The sequence below is a fragment of the Macaca fascicularis genome, chromosome 8 (assembly GCF_037993035.2).
Source record: "Macaca fascicularis isolate 582-1 chromosome 8, T2T-MFA8v1.1".
Lineage (NCBI taxonomy): Eukaryota > Metazoa > Chordata > Mammalia > Primates > Cercopithecidae > Macaca > Macaca fascicularis.
In genome coordinates, this window is record NC_088382.1 from 111025512 (window position 1) to 111048408 (window position 22897).

At 43.3% G+C, this 22897-nt stretch overlaps 2 long non-coding RNA genes across 2 annotated transcripts in view; one reads left to right on the top strand and one right to left on the bottom strand.

Moving 5' to 3' along the window:
• The window catches only part of LOC135964789 (uncharacterized), a 31893-nt gene extending 10613 nt beyond the window's left edge, over positions 1-21280 (top strand). Inside the window, exons 2-3 of the long non-coding RNA XR_010577425.2 lie at positions 20598-20768; positions 20903-21280. This is a non-coding gene — a long non-coding RNA (uncharacterized lncRNA). The remainder of the gene's footprint in view (positions 1-20597; positions 20769-20902) is intronic.
• Positions 515-22897, bottom strand: part of LOC135964788 (uncharacterized) — a 76376-nt gene continuing 53993 nt past the window's right edge. The window contains exons 2-3 of the long non-coding RNA XR_012416568.1: positions 10025-10155; positions 515-4399 (exon numbers count right to left, since the gene is read on the bottom strand). This is a non-coding gene — a long non-coding RNA (uncharacterized lncRNA). The remainder of the gene's footprint in view (positions 4400-10024; positions 10156-22897) is intronic.

Below are 22897 nucleotides of genomic sequence, written 5' to 3' on the forward strand. Positions count from 1 at the left end.
GCTTACATTTCAGAGGGTCAAGAAGATAGAAGACACTATATGAATACATGAATTATTTATTTTCAAATAGTATTGTATTCTGTAAAGAAAGTAAAAGGAGACTATGTCATAAAAACTGACTTTGGATTTGTCAAATACCCATAGATTTATTCACTGTTCATTGACCAGAGAATGAATCCAGCTAATTTCCAGATCTCAAGACTGAATAGTAAAATCCAGTGTTCAGAATGATTGTCTAGAGAAGCCGAAATATTACATTATATTCCCTATCCTCATTTCTGAGAAAGAAGGGAGTAAAAATAGTCCGGAGAGAGGGAAAAAGGAGGAAGGGAAAGATAAAGAAACTAGGTTCTAGAAAAATATTTTACAAGGTAGAGAAAATCTCATCAACCAACACATGCCACTACTAAATAATTCCAGCTAGTCAAAAATTCACTGTCCATATAAAAGCTGCGTCTTATTGGTTTGACTATTTAGCTAGAAAAACTAGGAAATAGTGTTTACATTTAGAGTCTTTACTTTTTTTTTTTTTTTTTTTTTGAGACAGGGTCTTGCTCTGCTACCCAGGCTGATGTGCAGTGGTGAGATCATAGCTCACTGGAACCTCAAACTCCTGGGCTCAAATCACTTGAGCCTCAAATCCTTCCACTTCAGCCTCCCAAGTAGTTGGAATTACGAGGCATGACCCACCATGCCTGGCTAATTTTTAAAATATTTTGTGTAGAGATGAAGTCTTGCTATGTTGCCCAGGCTGGTCCTGAAATCCTGGCCTCAAGCAATCATTCCACCCAGGGCCTCCCGAAATGCTGGGATTACAGATGTGAACCACTGTGCCCAGCTATTTATTGTAATTATTTTTCCTGATTTAAAAAAAAAAAAATCACCTTCCCTATTTAATAGAGGAAATTTCACAGTGGTTTTTTATAAATATTGTTTTGAATTCAAGTATATATTCCATAATCTAGTTCCTTTAGGATTCACAAATGACATCCTTATCATCTGTGGTCTTTATATAACTGGAGATATGTCTGTAAAAATGACATATTTGTAAAACTTACAAAATATTTTAGATCAAAGTGATCCAATTTATTTCAAATGGATTCAAATTATCACTGACTTTAAAAAGAGTTCTGGGAACATCCCAGACCATATAAATTGCTTTGATTTTTCTGGATTGGCTAATAAGAGGAAAATGCTTCCTTCTCAGAGGAAGTCCAATCATGGCACATGTGGCCCAGGCAGGGCCCACGGGATTTTGATGCGATCCTCTTCCCATCCGTAAATACAGTTATCAAAGTCAGGGATAAGGACATAAGCTGAGTTTTAGGTGAAACTGAAGTTTCTCTAAAGCAAATTTCTATCATACTGGAGTCCATGATGAACACCAAGTGCTTTCTGGAATGTTCCTGATGTGGTGGCAGCAGTCTAGGCAGATATAAAATCAGAACAGTGTGACCAGTAAAATGCAGAGTTTTAAAATGTGGTTCCAATGGAGATGCTGAATGATGGTTTGGGTTTGGTTCATCCCCTCCTGTACCATCAGACACTCACATAATAAACACCACACTATAAAGAACTCTGCTTTGATCTCATTGTATGTTGACATTTCTTATATATATTGCTTAAAAAAAAAAAGTAAAGACAGATTACACTGTTAGAATACAGAACCCCCTCCTGGAGCAATCAGAACACCTCTATCTAGTATAGATGTACCTTGGCAAGAAGAGTAAACTGTTATCTCCACAGAGAGGCTAAGTCTTGGTCATGGGGAACAGGCTTAGAGCTTCCCCACTGAGTCCACACCTGGGACAATAATAGCAATAAGAAGACAATGGCAATAATTAATGACAACACCTATCGTGCCTTGAGTGCTTGCTCTGTGCTAGGCATTAAAGTATTATGCTTAGCACATTACAGGATTATCTCCATGTATTCTTCCTCAAACCTGTGAGGGCAGTACTATTGTTATTCTGAAGTCTAAGATGAGGAAACTCAGATTTAAACTATGTGTCTTGCCCAAGGTCCTGCAGGGCTCCTAAGTAACACATATTTGAAATGTAGTCTATCTGATTGCAGAGCCTGAATCCTTAACCACTAACCTCTACACAGTCCAAGGTCAATAAAAGTAACCGTCATGAGCAGTAGAGGCTGGGTTAACTGCCTGAGTCAGAGACAGAAATATCAGGGTCTGCTAAGAAGACGGTGAAGAAAGAGTACAGCAATTTCGAATGTACTCATCAATTCATTAATGGTCATTTTTACATGCTTGCTATTTGTTCAGCTAAGCTATCTCCACTCATGAGCTCTTTAATTCCTTCAACAAACATTTACTGAGTGCTTCATCCTGGAGATATAAAGATAAGCAAGTGTCTGTCCCCAGAAGCTCCAGCCTAGGAGAGAAGTTGTGCTGATAGATATCAAAGAAAATCATCACTAACCCAAGCAAAGAAACAAACAAATCAAATCCCACCAACACTGGGGGCTAGTTCCTTTTGGATTCTCTGGACTGCTCCCTTGCCACTTACAGAGCCCGGTGGGAGAGGCAGCTTGCCTATGCCTGTGTGAGGGAAACGGATTTCTAAGCTCCTGCTGTTGATGCGTGCTGCCAAATGGTGCAGATCTGCAGGAGACAGCACTTTGTTATTTATTAGCGAGTTGTGGACATTTAAAGATAGACCCAGATCTTAGTTAGTGGAGGGAATGAAGACTGAAGCTGCTCTATATGAGTACTTAGCAGGAATTGGGGTTGGCAAGTGGAAAGAAGATGGGCATGCGTTGATGGGCTTCCAGGTGAGACAGGCCCTGAGACAGCACAGAAATCTAAGGAGGCTCTCTGGAGGGATAGAGCTGAAGGCAGACAATGGGTGAGAGACATTTTAGGACACTATTATTTCACACATACTTTTAAATTGCTTCCTGTATTATAATTGACTGCGACTGAATTTTTTTCTCCCCGAATTTTTAGTAAATGTCTGACATGCTGGTGTTTCTTGGGGGAAGGAGTGGGAAGAGCTGCTTTGAGCACCCAGGAAGGAGCAGGGAAGATGAATGCAGAAATGAGACCTGCAGCCCACATGTGGTCACAGAAACCTTGTAGAGGGGAGCTCAGCTTGCCAGGCTACCATGGTGATAAGATGTGTGCGGAGGACCAGGAGTCAGGCCAGAGCTGAGAGGGCGGAGTCACCTGCTGAAGCAGAAGCACTTCTGAAGTCTGGTTGACTGAGGTTACTCTAGAGACCCTACACTTGGGGGTAGAGGAGGCAATTTGAACTGTAAACTAGGATCTGTGAAGCATCTGGCATGTGCCCGGCACATCAGTCACAGCAAAGTGGGAGAGAGGAACACAGATGCAGACCGTTTCAGTGATCCAGTAAGTGCAGAGAGCACAAAGCGGGGCCTTCAACAACTGCGAGGACTCCCTGGATGAGATTGTGCCCAGGTTGGGCCTTGAAGGATGAGCCAGAGTAGCCTAACAGAGAAAAGGGGCAGGAGCATCTGGGCAAATGGAAGAGAGAAACAGAGCTCCATGGGTAAGGAACAGCAAGGTCTGTGGGAGGAATAACCAGGAGGGCTGCAGGGCTGAGAGTCAGCAGGGCTGGGGGAGAGATGGGAGGAGGAGTGGGTAGAGGCCAGGTCGTGGCAGGTAGGTGTGTCCTGGGGAGGTTGGCCTTCTCTCAGGCTCTGTCCCTGAACTCCCTATAAGACTGGGAAGCTGCTGCCCGCAATGCTGAGGATAATCTCCCTGTTTTTCTCTCTGGTGCTCTGCAAGTGTCCATTCCACCCTCTCCCAGGATATCTGCTTTCTCTGGTGTGCATTACATGTAGAAGGCAGAAGATTGACAACTAAATCTCTGTGGTTTTACATTGGTCTCACCATCTGGCTATCTCTCGTCTCATCTCCTCTCTCTGCTTCTCCTTTTCCTTGTTCTATTCCTCCGTTTCTCCTTCTCCCTTCTCCTCCTCTTCTTTTTCTTGTTCTTCTTCTTCTTCTCCTCCTCCTTCTTCCTGTTCCTCTTCTGTCATTCTCTCTCCTTTCCTCCCCTCAATCCCACCCCACACACTCCCTGGGAATAGGCTGTGATTGATTATCTGTGGGTCAAATGGACATCTGTAGTCCAGTCAACTGGGCCCAGGGTGCAGGGTCATGACTGCCCCTGCCATGCAGTCGATAAGCATGACAGCCAGGAGCCCACTTCTTGTGAATGAATGTAGGGTGGGAAGTTAAGAGGATATCGCAAGTTGGGCAAACTCCCCAGAGCAATCTCTTCTGGAAAGGGCCGTCTCTGTCGCTCCTTTGTATCTGCACATTTCACACAGTGCTGAGTACCCCTGTGTGATTCTTAGAAGCTGCAGACTGGTTGATCGATGGCAGAAGCATCTTCACATCGGGGAGGAAAACCTACCAGAGCAGGGATAATAAAATCAATTACAAGGCAGTATTTGAGGACCACGATTTCTCATCCTCAGGTAGCCCTGGACACAGAGCAGGCTACTCAATAGATGGTCTTGACGCTGCAGCTCCAGTGTTTTTCTGTCTTCATCCCTCCTGTTTCCTGCCCTTTTCGTTTCTACAATTCAGAGTACAAACCTCCATTCTTCATTAGCACATTGCTCTGTCCCTTCCAGTCTCCCTATATCAGGGTCCTAGAGGGAAGGAAGAAAAGCAGAGTGGGCAGCGCCACAAGACCTTAATCTGGTTTTGGCCTCAGCACAATCTACCTCTGGGACCTTGGGCCAATTATTTGATCTCTCGTAGCTTTTATTTTCTCAGCTACTTAAAAAAAAAAAAAAAGAGGCTATGATGGTTTGCAGTTATTTCCAGGAGGCTTAGGAATCTGCAGAAGTGTTTCATGGGCAGCCACAGGCAGGAAGGTTCACGAGAGATTCAATCCTCACATCAACGACAGGGCACCTAAGATTTTACAGTAACAGGTTTAAGATTGAAAGCTTTACTGCAAAACAGGACCGGTTGATCTCTAAGACTCTTTTTTTCTTAAGAATTTTGTTAGGTAGCAAGGAAAGTGTTAACAGAAGCCTTTAAAAGAGAATGGTCTGCTTTTCTCTCATATAGAAGAAATATGGTCAGGCTAGCTGCCCCATAATATCAGCAATGGCCCTGGCCTCCTTCTTCCTTCTTAATCCACCATCTTTAGCACTGGCTTAGCATTGGCTACTGGCTTCCATTCTCACACTTGCTATATATACATATGTATTTTTGAGACAGGGCCTCACTCTATTGTTCAGGCTGGAATGCAGTGGTATGATCTCAGCTTACTGCAGCCTCTGCCTCCTGGGTTCAAGCAATTCTCTTGCCTCAGCCTCCCGAGTAGCTGGGACTAAAGGCGTGAGCCACCATGCCCAGTTAATTTTTGTATTTTCAGTAGAGTTGGGGTTTCACCATGTTGGCCAGCCTGGTCTTGAACTCCTGACCTCAAGTGATCCACCCACCTTGGCCTCCCAAAGTGCTGGGATTACAGGCGTGAGCCACTGTGCCTGGCCACCACACTTGCTGTATATTTACTGAACACTTATCTATATGTGCTTGAATGCCCACATATACAAAAATCCAGAGATCTCCAGGAATTTCTCCAAGCACCCTGTCTGTGAAGTTTTCTATAGGCAGAGTGAGAAATTCTCACCCCTGGGTACTTTTCTACTTTGTTTATATCTGTCAAGCATTATATTTAGCACATTGTATTATATGTCATCTCTAATGTGTCACGTGGGCCTGAGCTCCATGACAATGACATCATGTCTCACTCCTCTTTGGGTTCCTGGTGCCCAACCCCGTCCTCAGCATCCAGCAGACATGGCTGGGTGGACGGGGGAGTGAATGGATGAGTCAACGCATCATTCCGTCTTCAACTTCCCACAGCCCATCCGTAACAAATGAGAATTTGGTTATTTGGTCATATTTGTTCCCAAGGAGGAATAGGACACAGCTGATTATCTATGGATCTGGAGCTCTAGGAGAGGTCTGAGCTGGAGATTGATTTGGGAATCCTTGACTATATGTGGAAGTTAATTTATGGAGTGGACTGAGATCACAGAGTGGGCCAATGGAGGAAGGGAAGGCTAGGGAACGCTTCTAGAAGTGAGTAGAGGCTGGGCGCGGTTGCTCACACCTGTAATCCCAGACCTTTGGGAGGCTGAGGCAGGTGGATCATTTGAGATCAGGAGTTTGAGACCAGCCTGACCAACATGGTGAAGCAAACCCTGTCTCTACTAGAAATACAAAAATTAGCTGGGTGTGATGGTGCACACCTGTAGCCCCAGCTATTTGGGAGGCTGAGGCAGGAGAATTGCTTGAACCTGGGAGGCAGAGGTTGCAGTAAGCCGAGATTGCGCCACTGCACTCCAGCCTGGGCAACAGAGCAAGATTCCATCTGGGAAAAAAAAAAAAAAAAAAAAAAGAAGTGAGTAGAAAAAGAAGATGCCGCAAAGGAGGCTGAGAAGGAATGGAAAAATAGGTAGAGAATTGAGGCAGGAGAGGGCTTCAGAAGGCATCATGGGCAACAGAACAGCATCAGAGGCTATGATGAGGGCAAGGGGTCTGCCTGGTCTTTCCTGCCCTGCCCTCCTGACCAGCTTCGAGAGCTAAAGGACACCAGCTGCACCCAGACCCTACTCCTCACGCTCAGCACCCAGGGAAGGAGCACATTTCCCAGGAGGCCAGAGATATCTATTCCCCACACGCAGCCACATTCAACCATCACAACCACTAATCCTCCATTATAAGGTAATTTTGTATATAGCAAAAGAAGTTACAACTAAAATATATAAATATATGTAAGGCACGGAAGGCACTCTTGCTGCTGAGGTTCTACGACTGAGATGGTCACAGCTTAGGTTCATCCCGGGGTAGTACAACTGACACCAAGCTCTGAGTCAAGGGAACAATCGGAATCCAAGCTAGATCTCCAGGCTGGCGTTACACCAGTGTTCACCAAGTGTATGCCAAGAAGCACTGGTTATAGGATTGTTAATAAACATACTGAGAGAAACGAAACAAAACAAAACAAGAGTCTTGTGGGTAAGTGAGAACCAGGAAGTCGGAAGCAGTTGGCTGAGCCAGGGGCTGGAAGACAGAAGCTCAGAATCAAGAGCAGAAGAAGAAACTCTGGAGTGCAGCCTCAGAGCATCAGAGCAGAACAGCAGCTTGCAGGATAAAAACCAAGACAGAGAGAAAGAAGATGCTAAGAGAGCACTGGGGAGGGAGAGATGATTCACACCAGGGAGAACTAGGGCCATTTCCCGGGTCGGCAAGCATGCCTAGCATACATTCATGTGGCGTGAATGACTTAGAGGGGATTTGAGCTGCACTTGGAAGAATGGCAGATAGGAAGGTGGGAAGGTCATTCTGGGCAGAAGGAAACATTTGAACAATAGCCTGGAGTGTGGGGTTAGTTCTGGCCGCAGGTAGTTGGAAAGGGGAGTGTGAGGTTTTAGTCTGTGCGCTCTCAGCATCTCCCCGGGGAAGGAAGAACTACTTTTAGGCTTGTGCTGTTTCAGGGTGCAGCCCTGGAATGAAACTGGACCTGCTGCCCATATCAATGCCAGCTTTTCACTGAGAGCGGGCTGAGTCCTGGGCCAGGCAGCCCAAATTCCCACCTGGACAAAGCAGACGCCCAGACTCTCCTGGCCCGGGCCACCTGCGTGGGGCCTGCTGGGCAGAGCTCAGAAACTGTGTCTCCGTTTCTCTCTGCTCAGACTGTCTCCATTATGTTAAGCTGCAGTCCCCCAGGCAAGGCCCCTGCTGTTTTGTCCCTGGCTGCTCCTTTGAGCCAAGAATGGCAGTGATGCCAGTGTCTCCACCACTGCAGAGGTTCTCCTTTTGTTCTGAAGGACAGCACGGCTGTGCGCTCTGTCACCTGTCCGGAGGTCTTCCGCTGCATCCACACTGCCAGGTCAAGCGAGCAGGAGTTGCTGCATCCTTGGTTTACAAGGCTTGAGAGCTTTTGAGTAGGAGGGAGTGTATGCAAAATACTTAGTGAGGATGCCTAAGGATAGTGCAGAAGCCCAGCATTGAGCGTCCTGGAAAGACTTCAAATGAATCTTCACATTCAACATAAAAAATAAAACGAAAATAGACAGCTTTTCTTCAATTCCATAGTCACCCGTAAGAGACTGATGAAGGCTAGGAGACATTAATTAAAGAGTGAGAATCATTTTCTGGGTTCCTTCAGTGGTTAACCTTTCCCTTTTTGTCAATTTCTATTAAGTTCAAAACAGTTTTCATGCCTATAAAATCAATCACCTCAGTCCACAAGTCCCCGTGCACTTATTGTGAAATATAATGAAAGCGTTGATAAAGGTGTGCAGAGAAGATGAATACATCTGCTGAAATACAAATCTAGAGAAACAGCTTGGTTTACTCCTCCATCCCGCTTACTCCTTCCGGTGAGTGAATACCACTCACAAGAGTGAATAGATATTTCAGCAGCAAGATGGGAAGACTTCCCAGGCTGCAGTCTTGGCTCTGCTGTCTATCCGATGATCATTATAGGCTGACCTGTCTAACTCAGTTTCCTCATATGTCCAGTGAAGACAATCATATATACCTTAAGAGTAGTTGTGAAGATTCAGTGATATAATGGCTGTAAAGCACTTAGCACAGTGCCTGGCACAACTTATAACTCAATAACAAGAAGACAAGCAATCTAATTTTAAAATGACAAAACAGTCTGGGCAACACGGTGAAACCCCATCTGTACAAAAATATGCAAAAATTGGCTGGGTGTGGTGGCTTGCGGCTGTAGTCCCAGCTACTCAGGAGGCTGAGGTGGAAGGATGGTTTGAGCCTGGGAGGTTGAGGCTGCAGTTAGCCAAGATTGCACCACTGCACTCCAGTCTGGGAGACAGAGTAAGACCCCATCTCAAAAAAAAAAAAAAAAAAAAAAAAAGAAAAAGACAAAAGACTGGAATGGACATTTCACCAAAGAAGATACATCAAACTCTAATAGGTGCACAACAGACGTTTAACATTACTAGTTGTTAGAAAAATGGGAACTGAAACCACATTAAATACCACTTTATGCTCACTTTAAAGTCTATAATTTTAAAAATAGACAATAACAAGAGCTGGAGAGGATGTGGAGAAACTAGAACCTCCCCACATTGTTGGTGGGAATGTAAAATGGTAGAGCCAACTAGGAAAACAATTGGGAAGTTTCTTTAAAAGGTTAAGCAGAATTGCCAGCAGCATTTCCACTCCTAATTATCTGGCCAAAAGAAATGAAAGCATATGTCCACACAAAGACATATGTTCATGACAGCATTATTCATAATAGCCACAAATTGCAAACAATCCAAATGTCCATCACCCAGAGACTGGATAAACAAAGTGTGGTAATTCATATAATGAAATACTACTCAGCAATAAAAAAGAACAAACTATTGATACATACTACCACATGGATGGACCTCAAAAAGATTTTGCCAAGTGAAATAAGCCAGAAATTCATTTACATAGCATTTCTGGGAAATACAAATCTATGAAACAGAAAGCAGATCCGTGTTTGCCTGTGGCAGGCAGGTGAGACTGGAAATTCCAAGCGGACATGAGGCAGTTTTGAAGCTGATGGAAATGTTCTAAAATTGCATTTTGGTTATGGTTGTACAACTCTATAAATTTACTAAAAGTCCCTGAGTTAAACACTAAGATAGGCAACTTTTACAGCATATAAACTATACTTCCACATAACACTTTAAAAATTGTTACAAAGATTGTATGGCAACTCAAAGAAGTTGTGTGATATGTTAAGTAAAAGCAAAAAGTTAAGGCAAAAACAGCAAAACCCATAAGTATTTAAAATACAAAGTACATAAATAATTACAACCATGAATGAATCAGAATAAAAACAAGGGCTGGGTGCAGTGGCTCATGCCTGTAATCCCAGTACCTCGGGAGGCTGAGGTAGGAGGATCGCTTGAAGCCAGGAGTTCAAGACCAGCCTGGGCAACAAAGTGAGATCCAGTCTCTATAAAAAGTTTTTTTAATTTAGGCAGGCACGGTGGTTCATACCTGTAATCCCAGCACTTTGGGAGGCTGAGGCGAGAGGGAGGATTGCTTGAGCCCTGGAGTTTGACTCTGCAGAGAGTCATGATCGAGCCACTGCACTGCATTCCGACCTGGGCAACAGCAAGACCTTGTCTCTTAAAAAAAAGAAAAAAGAAGAAGAGTGAAAATGAAAGAACTATGGAGCAATAAAATTTGCCATATCAGTAAAATGGAGTTTTTTTTTTTTTTTTTGGTCTTTTAACAAAATATTATTTAATCATTTTTATTATATTAAAAAAGATAAGCTAAAGCAGATTTTGTGTGTGTGTTCTGTCTTCTAGCTTGCAGGGAGTGGAGGAGGAGATAATAGTGCGTCCTTGTTTTTGAGTTCTTTTCTTCTACATTTCTAGAGAGCTTTACAGACATTAGCTCATTAATCCCCAACAATCCTTGAAGCAGGCAGAGAATAATATCAGCTCCCCACCTTGCTTATTCCGGTTCATTTAAAGGCATTTTTTAAAAATTTATTATGAGGATATGAAGGAGTTATAATCATATTTTATGTATATACATTCTCATATATATATATATACACACACCAAAAGAAGTGGATTACACTTTACCTCCTCTGAACTAGGTTATTTCTCCCCTACTCCTATTGTCTTCTTAGCCCTTCCGAACTAAAGCTGAGGGGTCATGTTACCTTAGCCTCCAAACAACAGAAAAACACCAAGCTTGCTAAGTGCTTCTGTTGGGCTGAAATAGGAATTTCTCCTTTTATGGTATCCTTAAGTTATCCGGACAGTAGAAACGAATGTTTGGGCAGCAGCTTATCTAGCTGATTAATGGCATTTCACTCGGCATTGGTTAGGTTCTACTTTCTCTGCATCACAAACAGGTGAAGTCCCATGTTATGGGACCAATGATTTCTAAATAACAAATTCTGAAGAATGCCCTTGTCACACATGCATTCCACTTGTGCTGTCCGCTTGACTGCAATGCCCTGTCCTACCTTATCTGCCAAATGACCTTTCTTGATCTTTTTAGACTTAGCATCTTTTATAACCATTTACCTTTTTCTCCTTTACTTTTCTTTGAGTACTCCCCTTCCCCACATCGTACAGCATCTTCCCTTCTGTGCTCTCATGGTACAGATTTCTATTTCCATCCATATCACGCTGTGTTGTAAAGTACGTGGGTCTGTGTGCTTGTCTCCTCCTTATAGATGTGAGTTCACTGAAGAAGAGTTAGTGTCATAATCGTCTTTGAATCCCAGCACATCCTGTTGATGATGATGAATGTACAAGTTTGCTAGGGCTGCTGGAACAAACACAGACTGGGTGGCTTAAACAACAAATTTATTTTTTCACAGTTCTGGAGGCTAAAAGTTCAAGACCGGCACATCGGCAGGACTGATTTCATTCTGAGGCCCCTCCCCTTTGCTTGTAGATGGTGGTCTTTCCCATGTGTTCTTCACATGATCTTCCATCTGTGTGCGTCTGTGTCCTCATCTCCTCTTCTTACGTGCACATTGGTCAGGTTGGATTAGGATCCACCCACTTAACTGCATTTCACCTCAATTACCTCTTTGAAGGCCCTACCTCCAAATCTCCAAATACAGGCAAATTCTGAGGTAGTGAGGATGAGGACTTCCACATGTGGAAGTAATTTGGAGGGGAGGGGGCACAATTTGGCCCATCACAATGGTGATGAAGATGATGATAACAGCTACCATTTATTGAATGCTAGCTATATTCTGGGCATTTGACTTCCCATCTGCTATGTCTTTTAGTCTTCGATAACCCTATGGTTACAATCAATATTATTGTCATTTTTGGTTTATAGATAAAGGAGAAAACAAAAGGAAGGCTTACAGAGGTGAGGTCACTTATCTAAGGTCAAAGAGCTGATGTGTAGTGAAAATGGGATTCAATCCCAAGCTATTTTGCTTCCAGAGCTACACTCTAAATTACTCTACTACCTGGTACATAATAGGTACATAGAGCATGTTTGAAGAAAGAATGGCCAAGTAAATGAATGAAATAATAAATACCACAGCCATGTAACATTTAGATTCAGTTGCACCACAGACTGTTGCATAGTTCTGAAAACTTACAAAAGATATACATGTAAAAGTCTGATAAATGATTATCCTGAAATATAACTTTATTCTTGTCCTCTTTTTTTTTTTTTTCTTTTGGGATGGAGTCTCACTCTGTTACCCAGGCTGGAGTGCAGTGGTACAATCTCGGCTCACTGCAACCTCCACCTCCGGGGTTCAAGCGATTCTGCTGCCTCAGCCTCCTGAGTAGCTAGGATTACAGGTGCGCGCCACCACATCCGGCTGATTTTTTGTATTTTTAATAGAGACGGGGTTTCACCATGTTGGCCAGGCTGGTCTTGAACTCCTGACCTCAAGTGATTCACTCACCTTGGCTTCCCAAAGTGCTTGGATTACAGGGGTGAGCCACCGTGCCTGGCCCTATTCTTGTCTTCTCATACAGGCAGATTAGAAGGGATCCTATCACATTTAAAATTTAGTACTTTTTGTTTAAAAAAATAAATTGAGATTATACAATCAAAGAGCATTAAAGCTGGTAGAAGTTTCACAAATCATTTGTTTCAGACCAGGCACAGTGGTGCACACCTGTAGTCCCAGCTACTAGGGAGGCTGTAGGGGAAGGATCGCTTGAGCCCAGGAGTTCATGGGTATAGTGTGCTATGAGCACGCCTGTGAATAGCTGTTGCTCTCCAGCCTGGGCAACATAATGACACATCGTTTCTAAGAATTTTTTAAAAAGGTATAATAAATTAAAAATTTAAATAAATAAAGAATCATCTAGTTCAAACTCTTTGTTTTACAAATGAGGAAATAAAGGCACAGTGATAGTAGCTGGCTTGCCATTACTGTATTAGACTGGTGACACATTATTGACTATGCATTATTATTCTTATTATTTACCATCACTGTGCTCCTAGGTGTGGAGTAATCAAATTAGGTTTTTCTTTTCCCCAGGATCATTCCAAAGTGGTTGGTGTGTTAGACAAATGAGGAGACAAGAGAAGGGGTTGAATCAGAGTCCTTCAAAGCAACCCACCAAATTCCATTTTCCTATTTGCCGTTTTTCCCACTGCAACTCACCCAAAGTAGAGAAAGAGGGATTTTTTTTTTCATAAACTGGCTGAGAGGAGTATTCCTTAACCATGGTTAAAGAAAAGCAAAATTCTGCAAAATTCCCAGGAAGATTAAGTATGCCACGGGGTGGTGACAGGGACCTGACCTGTGTTCATAGCTCCACAGCTCTTGGCACCGTCTCCTGCTGGGATGCCGGGCCCTGCAAGCACAGTCTTGGAAAATCACAAATAAAGACAGAAAGAAATTGTTTAGCCCAACTTCCTCAGATGAGGAAATGAAGTTGTAGGAGGTAAAGTGACTTACTAAGGATCAATCAGCCAATTAGCGAGAATATTGGAAACAATGGGCCTCTTCCACAGATAAATCGGGCAGGTTTCGGAAAGTTTCACTCACACCCAGCAACCTCCACAGAGTCAGGCAGTGTTTTTCAAAACGTGTTCTGATGCCACTCATGGTTACACAAGACCTCTTTAGCTCTTTTTAAAAAGCAAGACAACATTTTTTTCTTTTAATGGTTATGTATTGGCCAGGTGTGGTGGTTCATGCCTTTAACCCCAGCACTCTAGGAGGCCGAGGCAGGAGGATTACTTGAGCCCAGGAGTTCAAGACAAGCCTGGGCAACATGGAGAGACCCTGTCTCTACAAAAAGTTAAAAAGTTAGCCAGGCGTGGTGGTGCATGCCTGTAGCTCCAGCTACTCAGGAGGCTAAGATGGGAGGATTGCTTGAGCCTGGGAGGCCAAGGTTGCAGTGAGCTGTGATCATGCCACTGCACTCCTGCCTGTGACAAAGCAAAACCCCTGTCAAAAGAAAGAAAGAAAAGAGAAAGAAAGAAAGAAAGAAAGAAAGAAAGAAAGAAAGAAAGAAAGAAAGAAAGAAAAGAAAGAGAGTGAAAGGGAAAGAAGGAAGGAAGGAAAGAAAGAAAGACAAAGAAAAAGAGAAAGAGAGAAAGGAAAAAGAAAGAAAGAAAAAAGAAAGGGAAGGAAGGTAGGAAAGAAGGAAGGCCAGCCAGGTGCGGTGGCTCATGCCTGTAATCCCAGCATTTTGGGAGGCTGAAGCAGGCAGATTGCTTGAGTCTAGGAATTTGAGACCAGCCTGGGAAACATGGCGAAACCTCATCTCTAATAGCTGGGTGTGGTAGCAAGCACCTGTAGTGCAGCTACTCGGGAGGCTAAGAGGCTAAGGTGGGAGGATTGCTTGAGCCTGGGAGATCAAGGCTGCAGTGAGCTGAGATTGCACCACTGCATCCACCTGGGTGACAGACCCAGACCCAGTCTCAAAAAAAAAAAAAAAAAGAAAAAAGAAAAGAAAAAGGAAAAAAAGGAAGAAATAGTTAATAACATATTTTATACAAAAATATTCTAGGTTAAAAAACAGTGAGTTGATTTTTAAAAATACGCTCAATAAATAATATTACAGACACAATGCTATGATCATATTGCAAAAATCATGAAGGGGTAGTATGCAAAATATTGAGGTGTGGGACACGTTGAACAGGGATAATTCTCTCCTTTTTATAGATTCATGAATGGGTGCATAGAGAGGATATGGGAATTGCTCATGAAGAGGAAGAAAATATTTTTATATATAGTTCAGGGATTTGGCCTTACTCTGTAGCAACCCTATTCCACAAGCACTAGGCCTGCTTGCTGTTTGACAGGTCATGGAGTTTCGATGGCTTTAGGGTTGCCATCAAACAGAGCTTTCTCTTCCTTTCAAAAAATATTGTCAATATATTGTGAGAACAGCAGTTGTCTTAACGTTTTATTGATTTCTTACATGTTTGGTGCTGAAATGATCAATCAGAAAAAATCCCACTGCAAATGTTCTCATGGTAATCTGTCACTTATCAGATCCTGGTCTTTTTATTTTTTTATTTTTTTATTTTTTTGAGATAGAGTCTTGCTCTGTTGCCAGGCTGGAGTATAGTGGTGTAATCTCGGCTCACTGCAACCTCTGCCTCCCAAGTTCAAGCGATTCCCCTGCCCCAGCCTCCCAAGTAGCTGGGACTACAGGCACATACCACCGCGGCCTGGCTAATTTTTTTGTATTTTAGTAGAGATGGGGTTTCACCATGTTGGCCAGGATGGTCTTGATCTCCCGATCTCATGATCTGCCCACCTAAGCCTCCCAAAGTGCTTGTATTACAGGCGTGAGCCACCGTGCCCGGCCAGATCCTAGTCTTTTATCTGAAAATTGGCAGATTGGACAGCAACCAGTCTACACTTGTTCTCTATAGCTGCTGTTCTGACATGTTTACTGTGAACAAATACATTTTGTTTTTATAGGGTGAATAATATCCTGAAACGGCACCTTAGGCTTCTCATTGCCCAATTTAAGCCAGTCCAACATATCCTCAACCTTTAATTCCTTTCTTTATTTAAAATGTCTTATTAAGTCCTCAAAATTCACGAAGTTGAGTCATGAATGAAAGTAAGGCTTTTCATGGAGTTTTTCTGTGGCTGTTTTTGTTGTTCACAGAGTTCTCACCTTAAAGATTTGTATCTGGAACATTTGTAATCAACTAGCAGAGGCTTAACCCCCCTTCAGAGGAGGATCAAGTGTTAATCTTCAGATTTCAAGTGTGTGGGTCCAAAACTCTGGGCCCGGAATCCTTAGTCCAGTTGCCAGAGGCCCACGGGTAATCCATGAAACCTCCCACTCCTATAGCATGTAGTAATGTTTTCTCTGAGACATTCTGTCAAAGGAGAATTCCAAAACAAGTTGGAAAGATGCAAGCCCAGCCCTGGGGCCAGAGCTCACAGCCATATGAGTGGAAAGCAAGACTACAGTGAATTACAGGCAATCTCTGGACTGGCTTTCAGATCTTCCCAGGGAACAGCATGTCCCAGGGTCCTTTTAAGGCGGTCTACCCTCTCTTGTGTTAAATGCAGTTAAGACATTTTCCTGGTCTTAGAAATGTATCCTCCTTCTTACCTCCTGAACCAGCTTTGGTCAGAGGCCATGAGACCATAGTAACAAAGAATTTACAAGTGTTCAAACTGAATGCAGGCTGCAATTAGGGGCCCACAGGTAAGTACAGCTCCAAGCTTGAGACAGATCTTGTGTGCCTGGTACATAGTGGGCACTCATCACAATTCCTGGTGTCTCATCCTCACCTAGCCCAGTGATCTCATTATGCCCTGGCTCTCCGTACTCTCTAGTTTCACATGAGACATTCTGGCTCCTAAGGTGGAAGTTGCGGTTTTTGTCTGGTTTCTGGTCCTGGCTGACTCTCCTCCTGCTCTGACCTGCAGCTCCCATCAGGCCTTTCTTCCTCCTCAGCTCTTTTGTTCAACTCCCTTCACTTCTACTGTCATCTTCTTCCCATCCCCATGGCCCAAAGTGCCCCTTTCACCTCTTCTTTAACTGGACACCGGGCTTTTCAGTTAAAACACTTCAGTGCTAGCTCAGGAATTCTACACAACACACTTGAAGACGCAGTTGCTTAAAGCTGACATTCCATGTTTACCACAGAAGGAAAACTTCCATATACTGGTAGGGGATCTCAGGGCAAGCCACTTCCTTTTTTTTTTTTTTTTTGAGACAGAGTCTCCCTCTGTCGCCCAGGCTGGAGTGCAGTGGCATGATCTCGGCTCACTGCAACCTCTGCCTCCTGGTTTCAAACGATTCCCCTGCCTCAGACTCCTGAGTAGCTAGGACTACAGACACCTGCCATCACGCCCAGCTAATTTTTGTATTTTTAGTAGAGATGGGGTTTCACCATATTGGCCAGGCTGGTCTCAAACTCCTGACCTCAAATGATCTGCTCACCTTGGCCTCCCAAAGTGCTGGGATTAGAGGTGTGAGCCACTGCGCCTGGCCCAAGGCAAGTCATTTCCTAAAGAATTGGGGTTGGGGATATAGCTCTTGGAGAGTTTCTTTAAAAACTGTAAGAAAGCTGGGTGCGGTGGCTCACGCCTGTAATCCCAGCACTTTGGGAGGCTGAGGTGGGCGGATCACCTGAGGTCAGGGTTTCAAGACTAGACTGACCAACATGGAGAAACCCTGTCTTTACTAAAAATACAAAATTAGCCAGGTGTGGTGGCACATGCCTGTAATCCCAGCTACTAGGAGGCTGAGGCAGGAGAATCGCTTGAACCCGGGAGGCGGAGTTTGCAGTGAGCCGAGATTGCGCCATTGCACTCCAGTCTGGGCAACAAGAGCAAAACTGTGTCTCAAAAAAAAGTGCTGCAAGAAAATGGTGTGAAAATACATGTTTAATATATAAGAATGTATCTTGTACTGTTTTTGGTATCATCATTAAGAAGCAAGAAGCCTCTCAAGAGAGGCTTATGTGTTTCCTGACCAGTTCCAAGCTTCTGCTAAGTAGGCAACAGATCAGGTGAACTCATCTCCCCAGCTTAGCTCACTGTCCCTGGTGAGGACACGTGGCAGAGTTAGCCCATCTGTAGGCCAGGGACCTGTGATGCAGTCTGGCTCAATGGCTAAGCCAGTCAAATTCTTCTCTCAGGGATTTAGCAAAGACACCTGGAGGGAAATTAGTTCCAATGGCTGGACCTGGGAGATCACACAGATTTGGGTGCTGAACAGCCATTTTGGGCCATGTGTAGACAAATAACCAGAAATATTGAACTGGGAAGAAAGAGGATAAAAGAGGCGATATACAGAGAACTACTTTGCTGTAAGCAGAGGAGTTGGAAATGTGAAAGAGTGTAGCACGGAGCTGCCTTGATTCCTGCTTTTCCTGAGGCTGTGTTTCTTAGTTTTTCCAGGGCTCCCAGGCATACATGTCCTTTCAATAAACTTTATTCTTTCTGGAACAATTTGAGTGAGTCTGTGTTCCTGATTCAAGCTGCGGTAGATCCTCTGAGGAAGGTAGTCTTTATAGGCGCTAAGCAGGGTGCCCATCAGAGCTCCCTCCAAGGGCAGATCGATTAGTGATTCCTTCTCAGTATTGGCGTGGACATCAGCCCAGGGGATGCAGCCCTCTTACTAGATATGTCTAATGTTTCATGGCCAGTCCCTGGATTCTGCTGTGGGAAGTTCCAACTTCGAGGGATAGGATCCACTACCGAGGTTGGTAAGGGGACTACTTAGGAAAGAATCAGCTCCAGCCATTTGTCTACCCTCAGGTTACTCCACATAAAATAGGTCCTGGCAAAAGGAACCTTATTAGGCTGACTTGGGTCTCATGCTCAACTCCTGCGGAGAGATCAGATAGCATAATTTGATTGGTTTCCTTGGCAAGAAAGACTGCCCTCAGTAGAAAACATGTAATTTCCCAAAAGGAAATCAAACTATTGCTTTCAGAATAAAGGGGAAGGGACTCCAGCAAGTAAAACAACAAATGCTCACCACGGTGGAGGAACTGAGATTCAAACAGTCTTTCTACCACTTGCCAATCAGAGTAGCAACAAACGTGTCTTTATACAGAAACAAAATCCGTCTCCCTCCAACTTTGCCTTATTGGTCTGGTTTTCCAGCTTGGAGTCCCACAGCACCAGCCTATGCTTTCTGCCCTCTGTCCTTCGGTGACATGAAGGCAGTTAGCATACTCTCTCTCCTCGATCCCCGGCCCTGGTCTCAACTCCTAGCTTTAAACATTTCTGTTCCTTAAACTGTTCCTCATGGAATGTGGTTTGAGTTAGCTTCTCCACTCTGGTTGTTCTCTTAAAAACCAGCTTCAGATTTTTAATTTTCCCACTTCAAATGTGGTGACCAGAGGAACCAAGGGGTAACACTTCAGGTATGTTTTGTCCCAAGCAGAGCATCTCAGAATCTTAAAACCCTAAAGATTAAGCTGTCATTTGTTTCCACATCCTGCCTGACACTGGTGCGAGTGCTGATGGCTCTAGTTCTGTATCTTGGCATTGCCATTTGTTAGCTGTGTGACTCAAGTAAGTTACTTGACCTCTGCAAGTGGGTTTCTTTACCTGTTACCTGCAATCATAGTACATATTTATGATCATTGTGCTTATTAAATGAGACAATGCCATGCAGAGTGTTGGGCACAGTGTGTAGCCCACAGAAGGCCCTCAATATACTTTTTGTGTGTGTGTGTGATAGAGTTTCACTCTTGTCGCCCAGGCTGGAGTTCAGTGGTGTGATCTCCACTCACTGCAACTTCCAGTTTCTGGGTTCAAGCGATTCTCTAGCCTCAGCCTCCCGAGTAGCTGGGATTACAGGTGCCCACCACCACACCTGCTTAATTTTTGTATTTTTAGTAGAGACGGGGTTTCACCATGTTGGTCAGGCTGCTGTCGATCTCCTGACCTCAAGTGATCCACCTGCCTCGGCCTCCCAAAGTGCTGGGATTACAGGTGTGAGCCAATGTGCCCGGGCTCAATATACTTGTTACTATTACCATTTATTGTTGTTCCTTTTTAAAATCCACCCCAAGTAAGTCGCTATCCAGCCTGTCCATAACCACTGAAAGATAATCAGCCAGAGGAGTCATGTCTGTCCTTTAGAGTTTGCACGAAGGCACACAAGGGATGGATTGGACAAAGAACACAGCGTTTAGGATTTATCTACACTACTAGAAGGAAATATTATCAGGGAAATGACAGCAGGACTTCGTGGGAAGATGTGGAATGCCACAGGGAAAGGAAAAGGCTTTGGGGTGCTTTCCTCTGGGAGGTAAAGTGCAAGCTAATTTTGCTTTGGTTTTTTTCGGGATTGGCAGGAAGTAGTCATTATGTCAGAATCCATGAAGATCGAGTTCTGATTATCAAGGGGTGAAAATCGCCAAGCAAATATTTGTCATTGATAAGATACTTCATAATCAGAGTAGCTTCTCACACCCATAGTAAGCTCTGCTTGCGGGACTTTCGAACGTGAATTCCCTGCTCCGACACTAATTAGACAAATAAAACAAAGCAGGCCTGGAGTCAATGTAACATATGCCCTAGAAAATGCCCACGGTCCTCTGCCTCACTACAACATTGCTACTGAAGGTGTCTCAGCATGGCAGCGGAGTGGCAGAGGTGAAAGTCATTGTCTCTGGAATGGTAATCAGTGAAATAAAAGACAAATACATGATTTAAAGTGTGTGAACCATTGAGATGTCATCAAGGGGACAGTTAAAAGAACAGATTTTGGAATCGAAGATAGTAATTAGACTTCATGAAGTCTAATCTGTTCATGAAGGACCAACTATACCTTGTCTATCATGGTATGGTGAACTGGCGTTGTGCCTGAGTCAGAGCAGGAGTTGAATAACTCTCACTGATGGAATGAACTGTCTACATTCAGATCCTAGCTGTGCCACTTATAACAGTATGACTGTAGGCAAGTCCTGGAACTTCTCTCTCCCTCAGTGTCCTGGTTTGTAAAATGGGATCATGAGAATACCAGCCTCAGAATTGTGAGATTCAAAAAGAAAATGCAGACAGTTCAGCATAGCACATAGTAAGAAGTATGTAACCTCAAGTTTTTCTTCTGACTTTTCACTATTATTATTATTACTACTGATTTTTTTTTTTTTTTTTTTTTTTAAGAGAGACAGGGTCTTGCTCTGCTGTCTGGGCCAGAGTGCAGCAGCGTACACACAGGTCACTGCAGCCTCAACCTCCTGGGCTCAAGCGATCCTCAGCCTCCCAAGTAGCTGAGACTACAAGTGCTTGCCACTGTGCCCAGCTCTATTATTACTGATTTTTAAATAAATTCTGGTAAGTAGTCTGTAAAATAATAACCCTCATATTACACAAATAAAGAGCTAAGTTGCCACAGCAACACCTGTTTTACCACTAGCAGTAATCAACAATGAGACTAAGTTTTTGTTTGCTTGTTTGCTTTTTGCCAGTCGAATTTTAAGACCCTCTTCTTCTTTGCTGTAATTAACTCTTTGGACGGGCGAGGTGCTTTCAGTGGAATCACCAGCTGTGAATTCTTCCTTGCCTCTCCCATCTCACTGCTGGAACTTCAGTGATGTGCACCCTAGATGGCATCTTAGGGCTTCAGAGCCTCGAGAGGACACAGAAGAACAGAAAGTACCTATCATTTCATTGGAGCTGACAATTTCTGCTATGAAAAGAAACACTGGGAAAGAAGAGGGGGTTTTATTTTTTAGAAAACTAACTTTGTAAATTAAAGAAGAAAAGATTAATTACTTGGAAATTTTCAGAGTTTTGAGAATGTTTTAGCAGTGTTTCCTATTACATTATAATCTTCAAGTCCAGTCTCCCTGAGTTTGACTTTTGTCTTCTCATCAACCATGAATATGATATAGGGTAATTCAGCTGATATTATCAAAAAGCCTTTTGAATTCAAAAGGAAGTCATGTTAACGGAGGTGGGTCTGTGTCTATGTGTGTGTATGTATGTGTATATATGTGTGTATATATATGTATCCACACATACACACACACACACACATTTTATATATATATAATATTATCCTAATCTGTTATTTTTTGATTTTTTTTTTTTTTTGAGACAGAGTATCACTCTGTTGCCCAGGCTGGAGTGCAGCCTCAGCCTCCCAAGTAGCTGGGATTACAGGCATGTACCACCACACCTGGCTAATTTTTATATTTTTAGTAGAGATGGGGTTTCACCATGTTGGCCAGGCTGGTCTCGAACTCCTGGCCTCAGGTGATTTGCCGGCCCTGGCATCCCAAAGTGCTGGGATTGCAGACGTGAGCCACCAAGCCAGGCCTCTAATCTATTATTTTATACACTAAAAAAGAAATTGCTTATTTATAATTACCTACTTTTTAAAAATATGTTTTACCAAAATAGTACTTTTAACTTTCTTTTTCTTTCTTTCTTTCTTTCTTTCTTTCTTTCTTTCTTTCTTTCTTTCTTTCTTTCTTTCTTTCTTTCTTTCTTTCTTTCCTTTCTTTCTTTCTTCCTTTCTTCCTTTCTTTCTTCTCCCTCCTTCCTTCCTTCCTTCCTTTTTCTCTTTCTTTCCTTCCCTTCCTTCCTTCCTTCCTTCCTTCCTTCCTTCCTTCCTTCCTTCCTTCCTTCCTTCCTTCCTTCCTTCCTTCCTTCCTTCCTTCCTTTCTTTCTTTCTTTCTTTCTTTCTTTCTTTCTTTCTTTCTTTCTTTCTTTCTTTCTTTCTTTCTTTCTTTCTTTCTTTCTTTTTCTTTTCTTTGACAGAGTCTCACTCTGTCACCCAGGCTGGTGTACAATGGCGTGATCTCTGCTCACTGCAACCTCTGCCTCCCAGGTTCAAACGATTCTCCTGCCTCAGCCTCCTGAATAGTTGGGATTACAGGAGCATGCCACCACGCCCAGCTAATGTTTGTATTTTTAGTAGAGACAGGGTTTCACCACATTGGTCAGGCTGGTCTCAAACTCCTGACCTCATGATCCGCCTGCCTCAGCCTCCCAAAGTGGTGGGATTACAGGTGTGAGCCACCACGCCTGGCCAATAGTACTTTTAACTTTCAAAATGTACACATCATCTACAATTTATTGATATAAAAAACAACAACAACAATATTTTGCCTTTTTCGGTGTCTTCTACGGCAACGCTGAGAGAAATAGCCAATATTTCTGGACAATCTCAAGCAAGGTATCACCCTTCAAGAAGCCTGTCTTTGGCTCTCAACAATATTATGGCCTCTTTATAAAGGAAAAGAAAAAAAAAAGTCCGAGGAGGAGAGGGATGACTTTTCAGTTCTATTATCTTTGGCATTTTGTACCAGTCTGGGGTTTCTCAAGTCTTGAGACAAAAAGCACGCATTCATTTTAGACATGAAAAAAGAAGTTCTGAATGCCTTTGCAGTTTCTTCCTTGAGCTGTCTTCAGGGAACTATTTATTTTGCTTCTTTACCTTGCAAATAGCTAACGGC